This window comes from Urocampus carinirostris, chromosome 3, assembly GCF_059441175.1.
Source record: "Urocampus carinirostris isolate Australia breed hairy pipefish chromosome 3, RoL_Ucar_1.0, whole genome shotgun sequence".
Lineage (NCBI taxonomy): Eukaryota > Metazoa > Chordata > Actinopteri > Syngnathiformes > Syngnathidae > Urocampus > Urocampus carinirostris.
The window spans coordinates 23515610-23528845 of NC_142351.1; the positions used below are offsets into that span (position 1 = coordinate 23515610).

General features: G+C 42.3%; 1 protein-coding gene and 1 pseudogene across 1 annotated transcript in view; one reads left to right on the top strand and one right to left on the bottom strand.

Moving 5' to 3' along the window:
- The window catches only part of LOC148369221 (glutamate receptor-interacting protein 2-like), a 65580-nt gene that overhangs the window by 50481 nt on the left and 1863 nt on the right, over window positions 1-13236 (bottom strand). The window lies entirely within an intron of this gene.
- Window positions 3624-3760, top strand: LOC148369222 (U2 spliceosomal RNA; annotated as a pseudogene).

A 13236-nucleotide genomic window follows, 5' to 3' on the forward strand; every position in this document is an offset into this window, starting at 1 on the left:
TTGGTGCACATTATAGTCGGTAAAATCTGTACTCCCTAAGTAAATTAAGCTGAAAGTTCCCGATTTAGCAGCTCCAGCCTAGCTCTTCACCAGCATATGAAAATGTCACAAATGATGGAGGAAGAACCCCTGAAAGGCATTTGTGAAACACAGAAATGTTTATTCAGCCAGAGCGACAGGGCCTGATGCATCAGCATGTGGTTAATGGACAGATTTCTGCATAGAGATAATCATGGCTTCCATGTCATGTAGAACAGCTCCAACAATGAAGGCGTAATTTGCTCAGCAGGGAGTGAGAATTTCACTCTCTCCAAACGGTTGAGTGCTAGGAGGGTGTTTTTGGTTGCTGGGGTGGTGGGTTTCTTTTGTCAGGAACAATGAAAGTAACATCAATTCTGGACACATTACACGTACCCCCAAACGGAGGCTGAACGTAGCATCTCTTCGGGAAGCGATTAGGAGGAATTTATACATCCGACAGCCAATCGGAAGGTGAGGCAGACGACAGCCCTTGTCTTCCGAATTAGGTCAGCCATCTTTGTATCAAAAAACAATCCACATGTGTTCCACATGCTTGTACAGTGTTTTGTAACAAAATAGTTTGACGACGATCAGAGGTATCCAGAACGACTAGTAGGGGTGAGGTTCGTCCCTTAACCTCAGCAAAAAACGAATTAGGAGAAATATTTGAGATGGATAAAGGCATGCGGGTGACCTCACAATCAACTCAACCTGCAGGGGATTAATAGGAACCAGAACAAAGCTATTTTTTCTAAAATTAATTTTTAATTTTCATTAAATTGAAGTTTACATTGCTGTTTGGTCGGTGAGTTGTCAGTGAGAGAATATAGTACCGTGAGCTTCTGGCAAAAGACTTTGTCTGATTTGATGTTGGAGATTGGCGTACGCAGCGGATCCCAGTATTTAATGTTTGTTGTGTATAAAAGAATTGTCAAATTTGTTTAAATGAATGGATAACTTTATTGTATGTGTTTTGCAGTAAGAACAGATGAGGTGTTGATGGAGGAGCAGAGTGGTTTCAGAAAAGGAAGAGGATGTGTGGATCAGGTGTATGCAGTAAGACAGGTGTGTGAGAAATATTTTGCAAAGGGTAAGGATGTTTATTTGGCTTTCATGGACTTGGAAAAGGCGTATGACAGAGTCGATAGAGAGGCGTTGTGGCAGGTGATGGTAATGTATGGATTGGGTGGAAAGATGTTGGAAGCATTGAAGAGTTTTTATGTGAACAGCATAGCATGTGTAAGAGTAGGGAGTGAGACAAGTGAGTGGTTCCCTGTGTTGACTGGTGTGAGATAGGGGTGTGTGATGTCACCATGGCTGTACAATGTTTACATGGATGGTGTGGAGAGAGAGGTGAATGTAAGAGTATTTGGCAGAGGTGTAGAGATGATTGATAACAGTGGAACGGTGTGGCAGGTAAGTCAGTTGTCGTTTGCAGACGACACAGCGCTTGTGGCTGATTCTGAGGAAACATTGAGAAGGTTGGTAATCGAGTTTGGAAGAGTGTATGATAGGCATAAGTTATGTGTGAATGTTGGGAAGAGTTAGGTGATGAAGTGTTCACGTGATGGTGTGGGCATGGCGTTATAAATAAGGTTGCATGGACAGGTGCTGGAAGAAGTTGAAAGCTTTAGGCTCTTGGGTTGTGATGTGGCTGCAGTTGGTGGAATGGAGTGTGAGGTAGTGCACAGAGTGAATCCAGGAAGCAAGGTTTTGGGTGCTCTGAGGAGAGTGATGAGCAACAATAGTATGAGTATGGATGTTAAGAGGGGACTGTATGAGAGTGTGATTGTGCCGACTGTGTTGTATGGTGCAGGGACTTGGAGCCTGAACCCAGATTTGAGAAGGGAATTAAATGTTTTTGAGATGAAGTGTTTGAGGAGTCTGTTAGGAGTGACAAGATTGGATAGAATGAGAAATGAAATTGTGAGAGACAGAACTGGAGTAGTCGTGGAACTGAGCAAGCGTGTTGATGAGAAAGTACTCGGTTGGTTTGGACACATGTTGAAGAGGATCTACAGAGCAGAAGTCAATGGAAGGAGACCAAGAGGAAGGCCGTGATTGACGTGGATGGATGGTGTTATGAGTGTACTGCAGGAAAGAGGTCTAAATATAGTGGATGCTAGAGCTCTTGTTGGTGATAGGAATGAGTGGAGAGGTGTTGTAAAAGGATAGTGGGATGTTGGACGCGTTCTCAGGGATGGGCAGGGCACCCGTATGATGCGGCAGGGGTAAACCAGTGAAAGCTGTCAAGTCCTGCTGTTAAACAGAAGAGTGTGTTGTGTCACCCTGACCCGAGTGACATGGCCACTTTCTGGTGTCCCATTTCATCTGGAGGGACGAAAGCATGACCAACTTAGGTGCCGAGGTCTTAACTTGTTTGGGTGTTTGGGCACTTGGGTTGGCCATTGAATTCATTTATCAGTTCAGGCAATACAATTAAACGCTTCTTTTCTATGCTCCAGTTTATATACTGCTCTCTCACTCTGCCAATCAAATGATGAATAAGAAGTAGGGTTCATCTATTTGTAACTCTGACTGTGCCGCACCAGAAACAATTCTCGCTGCGTGTCACACGCTACAGCAAACAGAGCATATAGAGCAAGGTGTCAATCTCAGTTTAGCTGGGGACCACATGCTAGGAAAAAAAAACTGACGTGGACCAGACTAGTAGATTAAAGAGAAAGAAAGGAGGAGAAAAAAAGAGATAAAGAAAGAGAAGTAACAAGAAATAAAGAGAGAACAAAGGAGACTGAGGAGGAGCGAGAGCGAGAAAGGGATAGAGATGGAAAAATGATAAAGAAAGAGAGAAAAAGCACAACAGTGAGAGGGAGAGAGCTCAATCTGGATAAAAATGGAGAGAGGAAGAGAAAGAAAGAAAGAAAGAAAGAAAAAAAGAGAAAGAGAAAAAAGAAAGATAGAAAGATAGAAAGAGAGGGAGGGAGGGTGGACGGGTGAAAGAGAGAAAGAGAGGGAGGAAGGGAGAAAGAGAAAAAGAGAGGAACAGGAAAAGAGAGAGAGGGGGGAGAGAGAGAAATAAATGGATAAATAAAAAAGAGATGAAGAGAGAGGGAGAGAAAAGAGTTAAAAGGAAGCCAGCCAGGTAGAGGAAAAAAGGAAAAAAATGAAAGAAAGAGAGGGACAGAGAGCGAGAGAGAAAAAAAAAAGGAGCGAGGGCAAGTGAAATTCAGCCCCAGTCGCTTTACGAGTAGCGCCTGGCTTTGGCGACAACAAGTGGACATATTTGGGTGCAGCTCGTTTTTCTCTCACGCTTCTCTGAGCGCTGTCTGGCGGGTAGGATTAAAACCCTTGCTGGGCCCGGTCCGGCCTGCAGGCCAAATCCTTGACACCAGTGACATAGAGTATGAATGCAAAACTACAGGCCACGCAGTTGAGGGGTTTGTGCCTTGCCCGAGGGCTTCACGGAAGACGTGAGTTGGCACCTCTCCTGGCACGTTTTGAATCTGCCATCTTCTGGTGAGTAAGCCAAGACCTAACAGCCAAATCTGAGAGAAGCACCATCAGTGTTGGGAATAACGCCGTTATAAATAATACTGCTACGTGACGGCGTAATATTTTCAGGAACGGGGTAATCTTACTCACTAATTTCCCCCCGATCATGAGAATCTAGATATTTCGGCATAGGATTTTTGCAATCCGGAGATGGAATATGAGCTTGCTCTGTCCACTCCACGCATCAGCCCGGTATTGCAGTACCTCCGGGAACGGTGCATTAGCACTGATCGCTGCATGGCTCTGTGGCTAGGACCTTGACTCGGCCTCTTGGCTGAGAGCAAGTGTCTCGGCCCCTTGGCTTTGTAGCGTATTATGATTCGACCGATAATGGATAATTGATAAAGAATATAGAACAATAAACCTACCAATCTCATAACCTCAGAACTGTGCCGCCGTGCTGCCTTTGTTGAACATGAAATGTTAAAATTATTTTGTATTTTATCTTTTATTTGGTAAATTTTTAATATTTTAATGACACTCCCTATGGTTTTCACTGGTAATGTCAGTATGTAAAAATGTAGTCTTAGCTTACACTCCTTTCCCTTTTGTTATTGTATTTTTCTTTGTTTCTCCCCTTTTTAAGTAATTCTGTGCATAAAGCTACATAAAAATTGGTCATGTAGGCATTAAAGCTACAAAAATAACTGTCACGACCAGAACGTAATCAGGCCCAAAATGCATAGCATCAACCACGAGTTTATTGATAGAAAGAGGAAGAGCAGCGCCCACAATCCGGTGCTCGCTGGACGCGGCAAGCAAGCCGCTCACACAATTGGATCATGATCCAAATACGGAAGTGGATCTTCCGGAGCAGGAGATGGCGGTGTCAAGGACAGAAAAAAACAGGTTGATAGCTGGGACAGGAGAGCAAAAACGTGGTCGGGATCAAAAACGGGTCGTAAGCCGTGACGGGAGAGTAAACGTGGTCGGGGTCAAAAACAGGTCGTAGCTGGAGATGAACGGGGTGATCAGGAACGGAAGGCTGGAAAATACCGGTGCAAAAAACGGGACTGAGGGGAGTCAGAGGCAAAATGCTTGCCTTGTAGAAACAGGTTTGCTGACGGACTGACAACAGGCAAGTGATAGGACTGGACTTAAAAAGGACAGGGAACCAATCAGGTATCCCGCAGCGGCTGGCGCCAGACGAGCAGGCTCAGGTGATCCAAATCGGTCATCATGACAATAGAAAACAAAAAAGCTGTTTGTGATCTGAAAGAGGCGGCTCTTTTCAGTGAGCCGAGCCCCAAAATCCCGGTCCATAAAACAGTCTGAATTCCCATCTTTACAGGTAAACGCGGTGTTTCGTATTTAGTCTGAAATTTATTTAATTGTTTGACACAGAACGTCTTCTTTTTAAAGTAATGGAAGTAGTTACTTTCCCTGGTCATTAGTTACCTTTACTACCGAGTAATTCAGTTACTTACTCAGTTACTTTTTGGAAGCGGTAGTGAGTAACTATAACTATGATTTTTTTTTTTTAATAAACAAGCCCAACACTGGGCACCCCACTTACAGGCCAGAAACGACTTAACCCCCCGAGGGGAGTCAAACTTACTGCCTGTCCTCCTCCTCTTGTGTTCACCCATCCACTGAAAAACCCAGCAAACGGTCGTGTCCTGAAACCTCTTGCCCGCAGACAAAGAATCAAGAAGAAAACTCTTTTAGTTTTTCATACAACGCCCGGGAGTCATAAGAACCCATGAAATGTCTTTGTTCATTTCCCCCACGAAAGCGATATTTGCATAACGTGGTATTTTACACACATCCTTGCACAAATATCTGGCCCAAAGGTAAGAGCGCTCATACACAGAGCGAGTTGCCAATGTGTTATGGCGGACTGAATACCACGCGCGTTCCTGGGGGCCTTGACAGTCCAGCAGCTGTCGCCACAGTCAAAAGCCGGCGCCGGCTGCGGGATACGAGGACCCCAACATGCTGCACGTCAAGGGCCCCCACTGTGCTGCTGTGACACAAGACCCCCCTCCCCTCATCATCCCTGAGGCTTTACAAGAAGCTTCACTCCCCCCCGAGATGTTCAACTGAAGCTGATTAATAAGCAGCCGGGTTCGCCAGAAGAGCTGCGTGCCATGACGAGTCTAATTACGGATTCTTTTATGAATAATCATAAGATGAGTCGATTAACTGTTTCATGTTTGAACACACGTTTTTTGGGGCGGCAGTGGCTCAGGAGGTAGAGCGCTCGTCTTGGGATCAAAAGAGTGCAGTTCGAATCCCGGCTCCTCCTTGTTACATGTCGAAGTGTCCTTGGGTAAGACACTGAACCCCTAATACCCCCAATAAGCAGGTTAGCGCCTTACATGGCTGCACGGCCACTATTGGGAAATGTGAAGCACACTGTAAAGCGCTTTGGGAAGTCTTGACTTGAAAAGCACTATATGAATGCAGATTATTTAATTTTATTTCATAAACAATCCAAACAGTTGAAAGTATCATATTAATCTGCAAATATCATGTATAAGGCAAAACACATGTTATTCCAAGAAAATATTCCGAACATATCTAGGAATCGGGAGGGAGGCTATCAGTTTTGGGGAAGACATAGCTTCAAAATCTTAAATGTAAAAACAACATTGAAAAGTTTCTGAATATGTATAATCAGTGTAAAACAATGGAACGATCTTCAACGAAACTGTTTGACCTTTGTAATAGCAAACAAAGGCTACTGTACCAAATATTAACATTCTTAGGTGTTCAAATACTTATTTGCAGCTATATCACACAAATAAATCGTTAAAAAATCATGCATTGTGATTTTTGGATTTTTCTTTTTAGTTTATCGCTCTCACAGTGGACATGCACCTATGATTAAAATTTCAGACCCCACTATGATTTCTAAGTGGGAGAAATAGCAAAATAGCAGGCTGTTCAATTACCTATTTTCTCCACTGTGTATATATATATATATATATATATATATATATATATATATATACATATATGTATATATATATATATATATATATGTGTGTGTGTGTGTGTGTGTGTGTGTGTGTGTGTGTGTGTGTGTGTGTGTGTGTGTGTGTGTGTGTGTGTGTGTGTGTGTGTGTGTGTGTAAATATATGGATACATATTGGCCAATGTACAAGTATACATATAGGATTGTATGAGTGTAAATGTATGTAGGCTGTGTATATGTATGTACAGTATGTCGGTGTATATATGCACATGTGTATGTGTATGTGTATGTATATGTATGCGTATATGTATGTGTATATACATATATACATTTGTTTTTGTTTTGTAAAGGGGTGAGAACTGATGAGCTATGCTTCTGCTTGCTCCTTTCTGAATATGTATTTTGTTTTCTGTTCCTTAGTTTTCTGGTTTATGTAGCTTCCACATTTGTTTTTCTACTTGACATGTTTTTGTTTTGAGAAATTGTTTGTCAATAATTAGGAAGCCTTGCAGTACTTGTAAAGCATATTCAGAAATGACAACAACAACACATTATGATGCAGGTTAAGGATATTCCTAAACGGGTATTTTTTTCAATTAGGCACAGAACGTGTTGTGTTCATCCCAAAAATTATAAAAAATCTTGCAAAGTATTTCTTGCCCTGGGGGGTTTGACAAATTTAGCCTCAAAGTTGACTGATCCAGCTTTTTTGCTATAGAGCTGTGACGTCAATTAAGTACACCTTCAAAAGGACGAATCCCATTACCACAACATGTGAGGCGAGCTTCGAAACAGACAGCGATTGTAGTGAACTGCCATTGAATGCGGCTCATTTCTACTTGGAGGTAGGTAACTGTGGCTTTTTGTTTGTGTTTTTCTCAGTTTGTCTTGCTGTTGGCTTAATTATATTACGCTTGCTACCTGTTAGCACTAGGGCTGCTGAGGGTTTTCCTGTTTTTTTTTTGCACCCTGTTGGCGCTCATGGGTTGTTTTGCTAGGCTGGGGTTGGCGCCGGTTTTGCCATGTCCCTTGGTTTATTCCCGGCTGGCTTTGCGTTTATTGCCGTAGCCGTTGCTGCTTTCTGTTAATGATAAGCCTGGCCGTTCACCGCATGTTTTTTGATTGGCTAGCATGGTGTTAGCGCTAGTTAGTTTTGCTGTGTCCCTTGGTTTGTTTATTCCTGTCCGGCTTCGCCTTGGTCGCCATAGCAGTTACTACTTTTCGTTGTTGGTTTCCAGTTAGCCTGGCTCCTCACTGTGTGCTTTTGGGTCAGCCCACCTCGCGTTTTTCCCTGCTTTTCCTTGATCAGTCCCAATTGGTACCACTAGGAGGCACTAAATGTTACACACGGTTCATTTAAAGATGTGGCAGGTGAGCAAAAGGGGGGAGGTCAGAGTTGTGGCGATGAGATCAGTTCACGTCTATATTGGTACACAGGGCCACAGCACACACTCGCATATCCTGGAATATTTTTAGTCTCCGCATTCACAACACTCGTTCTTACCATTACCGTTCTTGGAGTCTCTCCTCAGACCACACAGCATGGTTGCAGCACCCTTTGAGAGGTCACCTTTTTGCTCTGGAGCCCACCTGAGGAACACGTTGGCGACCAGGACCTTTCACCTGCTCGGGTACCAGAGGGACCCCATCCTCCGTCCTTGGGCCTCCTTACGACACTGGCTTTTATCCTTTCAGTTTGTGCTTCGATCCACGAAAAACAAGTCTAGCAGTTTCAGTTTTGTTATAAAATCCAAAACCGGGAGATGATTGCCTCCCGTTCTCGCCATTCTCTTGCAAAATGTTGGTCTCTTTCTACTGGATTTATCATTCGCCTTTTCGTGTGCTCACAGACTCACACATAAATGTATCTCTCTTACGCACAGAGACACTCTCTCTCTTTGCCAGAGGGGCTCAATGAGGCGGGAGCACACCACTGTCACTGCGCCCTCCCCCCAACAAGCACACGCACAATTTCCATCCATTTCCCAACACACCAAACAACCCCGATTATATGCCATCACACACACTTTACATATCAATTTCTTGCACTGGACAGCATACGTACAATTCCCAAAGGGTAATCGTTTGTGATTATATGGTTTCATCGATGAGAGAGACATTTGGTCTGACAACTGAAGGTAGGAGACCTGTTGGCACAAACATTGTCACACCTGTCGAAACATTTGCCACGTTTCCTCCATGCCTGTCACTTCCTGAGTCGGGTAGGGCAGCGTATCACATGCAACTCAGGCCTGGGGGAGCCGATCCGGAGCACCGGTAACATTCCAGTTGGGCAGGGAATGCTACTGGCCGAACAGGATAAATATTTATTGAATAAACTAAAACTTGACGTTTTTTTAACATAAATTTGATTATAAAAAAAAGACAGGAATATTATTCAAGAATATCCATTATCCATCCATCCATTATTTGCACCGCTTATCCTCAGTAGGGTCGCGGGGGTGCTGGAGCCCATCCCAGCCATCTCCGGGCAGTGGGCAGGGGAGACCCTGAACTAGTTGCCAGCCAGTCGCAGGGCACACAGGGACAGACAATTCACTCGCTCATTTACCTCTAAGGACAATTCAGACCGGCCAATTAACCTGACATGCATGTTTTTTTGGAATGTGGGAGGAAACCGAAGTGCCCGGAGGAAACCCACGCAAGCATTGGGAGAACATGCAAACTCCGCACAGGAAGGTCGGTAGCTGGATTTGAACCCATGACCTCAGAACTGTGCCGCACACGCGCTAACCAATAATTAAACTTAAATATTAAATCACTTAAAATACTTTGCTCTCCATAAAAATATCTCCGGTCAAAACTATACAAATTCAAAATGCAAAAAAAATCGAAATACAAATTTATTTTGTGCTTTTCACTTTCGGCTTTTGTTTGGTGAAAAACATCAGCTGGATCTTCATATTCTTCTGTAAATCTTTAACTTCTGTATCTCCTGCTCTGCTTTCAGCTTTTCATCGTATCATGATATTTTGTCTCATAGTGTCGTTTTACATTATATTCCTTTGTAACGGCCACATTTGCACATAAGTTTACCGGCAATGTCAGAAAACATATTCAGCCTCTCGGTTTTGAAAGGCTCAGTTTTCAGAATCAACTTTTCCACGTAATCCACAGCACCAGAAAAGTCATCCTGCTTTTCTCCGTTTAGCCTTCCGTTACATCGTGATGGATAGGAGTTCTTCCCTGGGCTTTAGGTCTCCGCTTTCCGACACTAAAGACTCACTATTAATGCACCTTCCGATCTTGTTTTTTCAACTGGCTGATGTATTGTCAGTAGGTTTTAAAGTGGGTGCTCTCGTCAGGCTACAGCTGACTCGATTGATGTGGGAATTTTCAAAAGAAGACTAGCAGCAGCAAGGCGGCTGAAGAGCTGAATTATGGGACCTGTAGATTCAGATCTGCCAGGCCATTATAGTAGATGTATATTAAATCATTTCACGGGCTGTATATAATTATATGTGAGTTTGACACCTATGCTTTACACCAAAAAACAACTGAAGACTAGATGATGAGTCAGATCGAGAGGCTACTCCTGATATTGGAAACCATGTAGGTTTCATGTAGGGGAGCAAACCCCTAGCCAAAAAAACGATATGGTAGGGTATGAGGGCTGCCAGCCTGTACTTGCCTAAGACACACTAAAAGAAGTGGTGCCCCCTTGAATCCCTGGATTAATGGATCAGTGAATTGTGAAAACCTCACTGTATCGCAGTTTATTTTTCGCGTTTTCGCCACATCGTGGATTTTAACTGTTCTCTGAGTTGATAGTCGCCCCACCTCTTTTCTCCCTCTGCGTGTCTGGGCATCAATAAAGTTGCGGTCTAAGGTCCAAACATATGTCAAATAGCTAGACAAACCAACATGAAATACAAATCTTTTTCAATTTTGAGTTTCTGTTAAAGCCATTATGTCAACAACAAAAACAAACGTCTGGGCCGACAGGAGCACCTGCTACCCAGGCCTAAAAGGCAGAGGAAGATGATTTCTATCATTGACGAATTTGGGCTTCTCAATATACTTAAGGAGTAAAAACATGGTGTCCAGAAGTTATTCCCACCCCTTTTCGGAATCAGTATTGCAATATAACAGCAAGATTACTTTTAAAATTATGATTTGACAGTATAGAAGTTAATCAAAGGGACAGGGTGTAATATTTACTGCCTCCTAGTGGTACAAATACCTTTTATTCAGTTAAAAAAAAAAAACATTGATTCGAACACTAGGCAAAAACACATGGACTATTACACTAATGTTATTTTTTCATTAAAAAAATCATAGGTCGAGAAATTTCCCTACCTAGAAGTCGCCACCATGTTTGTCTGTAATCTTGCTGCTACGCTGTGCTCTTGGCACTGTTTTTGTTCGCATTAGAGAATACTGTGCCATCTAGTGGTCTAACGTTAAACATCGGGGCTTTAAAAAAAGATCACGTTCATAAAGTACAGTACTTTTGTTGAATAAATGCTTGAGGCTGTAGAAAGGGCTTGTTCTTTGGATTAATATATAAAACAGTATTTAATAAAGGCTTTTACTTGGTGGATTTTGAGTATCACGGGTCTATTTTGGAACAGAAACCCAGGTAAAAACGAAGGATTACTGTATTCCCTATAAAGGGACAGTGTGGACGTCCCAGTGATGTCGCTCCTGACTCTGGGGCCAGTTCTTTGGCAGGTTCTGCTGCCAGGGGTGGGATTGGTGTGCCAGGGTGCTACCGGGACCTCAGGAGTTGGTTGGGTAGGCGGGTTGGGAGGAGATGCTGCCTGTTGGGCCCTACACGCTTCTTGATTATGGTGTGGGTTTTTTGCATGTTGAGCTATACCACCAAAACAGCACCTACCATGATTCGGGAGAATAATCCCCGTAAAATTACTCGGAGGATAGATAATGGTGTTTGTAACAGTCTGCCTATTCTAATGTAATTCTCATTCCTCTTTTAGTTTTCTTCAGAAGACAGGCACTGGCTAAAGTGAAACTATATCTGTTGAAGGAAAATGAGCTGGCAAATCAGGGGCAGACCACATGCTTGTCAGAGCCACCACCAAAGCCCCCCATATTCTTTTGAGCCTTCAGTTCTAGAATACTGATTCGATGAGGATGAAGTCAGGCATCACGCAGCTACTTCTGCTATTCACCTCTGTGGGTTTCCTGTCTGCTTGAATAAGCAGGGAGTCAAAAATGTGCAGGAATGGCCGGAGTATTATGAAATGATATACTGAAGAGCACAAATACATGCACAGACACACACACGCGCACACATGAATAAAAAAGGAGCAATGATACTATGATGTATGACCTCAGATCAGATACACTGAGCAACAAAAACATATCAAAAATATAATAAAATTAAAAATAAAGAAGTGCGTACAAGTTAACAAATCCTAGTTGTAAAAAAAAAACGTAATCTTCATCTAAAATCAGTAATGATTAAATCAATGAACAAAAATACATGTAATACATATTAAAAAGAATATTTTTTAAATACTCGTAGGTTCAGAAATTTGCAAAATTTTACATTACAAAAGCCTTCCTGTAATCTTGCTGCTATGAGTACCCGAAAGAAACAAAAAGCTTATGAAAGACTTAGCAAAAAAACGAGATGGAAATGTGTTGCAGTTCGGTCACTTTGAGTCTCCATAGTATTTACTCTTCCTTGTGCTTTGTAGTACTGTTTCTTTGGTTGCACTGCACAATACAGCGACGTCTAGTGGTCACATAATACATACCTGTCTTGTTAATGCTCAACAATTTGCATTTCTAATGAAATTCAAAACACTTTACTTCACTAAGTTTATCCTCAATATAATAAAATATATATTTTATACAGTATGTCAAAAAAGTTAGTACATCTCTCACATTTCCACAGAGATTTCATAATAATGTTGATTAGAACCACACTAAAGAAACATCGCTCTGACACAATGAGAAGAAGTCCGTGTTAAGCTTATATAACAGAGTCATTTTTCCCTCTTAAAAAAAACTTAAAATATAGTCATCAATAACTAAGCCCTAGCAGCAAAAGTGAGTACACCCCTATATGTCCAAACAAAGCACTGCTTGTCATTTTCCCTCCAAAATACTATGTGACGTGTTACTCTTGCTAGGTCTATGAATAGGAAGCAAGTGTGTTCAATTTAAAGTACACTCTGTTATACTGGTCACTGAATCTCCCATAACGGCACACCATGGCAAGGAACTCTCTGAGGACCTTAAAAAATGAATTGTGGCGCTTCATAAGGCTGACCAAGGCTAAAAGATGATTGCCAACACCCTGCAGTTGACTTGCAGTACTGTGGCCAAGATCCTCCAGTGTTTTAAAAAAATCAGGATACACTCAGAACAGAGCTCGTGTTGACTGTACAAAGGAGCTGTGTGAAGAAAGATGCATTCAGGGGTGCTGTCTGCATTGCTGTAGAAATTAAAGAGGTGGGCGTTAGCCGGGAAATACTCACTTCAGGAACTTTCACTTTCGGGTGTACTCACTTTTGTTGCAAAGGGGTTTAGTTTTTGACGTCTAGATTTAGTTTTTTATTTAGGGTTAAAATGAACTTACACTGCTGTAATAGCTTTAATAACTTTATTCAAATGACCTTTCATTGTGTCAAAGTTCTTCAGTTTGTTCTACTGAACACTATAATATCTCTCCAGAAATTTGAGGGGTGTCCTCATTTTTGTGACATACTGTGTATTTTCCACATTATTTGTGTTTGGCCGTGCTCAACATGTGTAAACAAAATACTTTTTCTGTTGCGTGAAACACA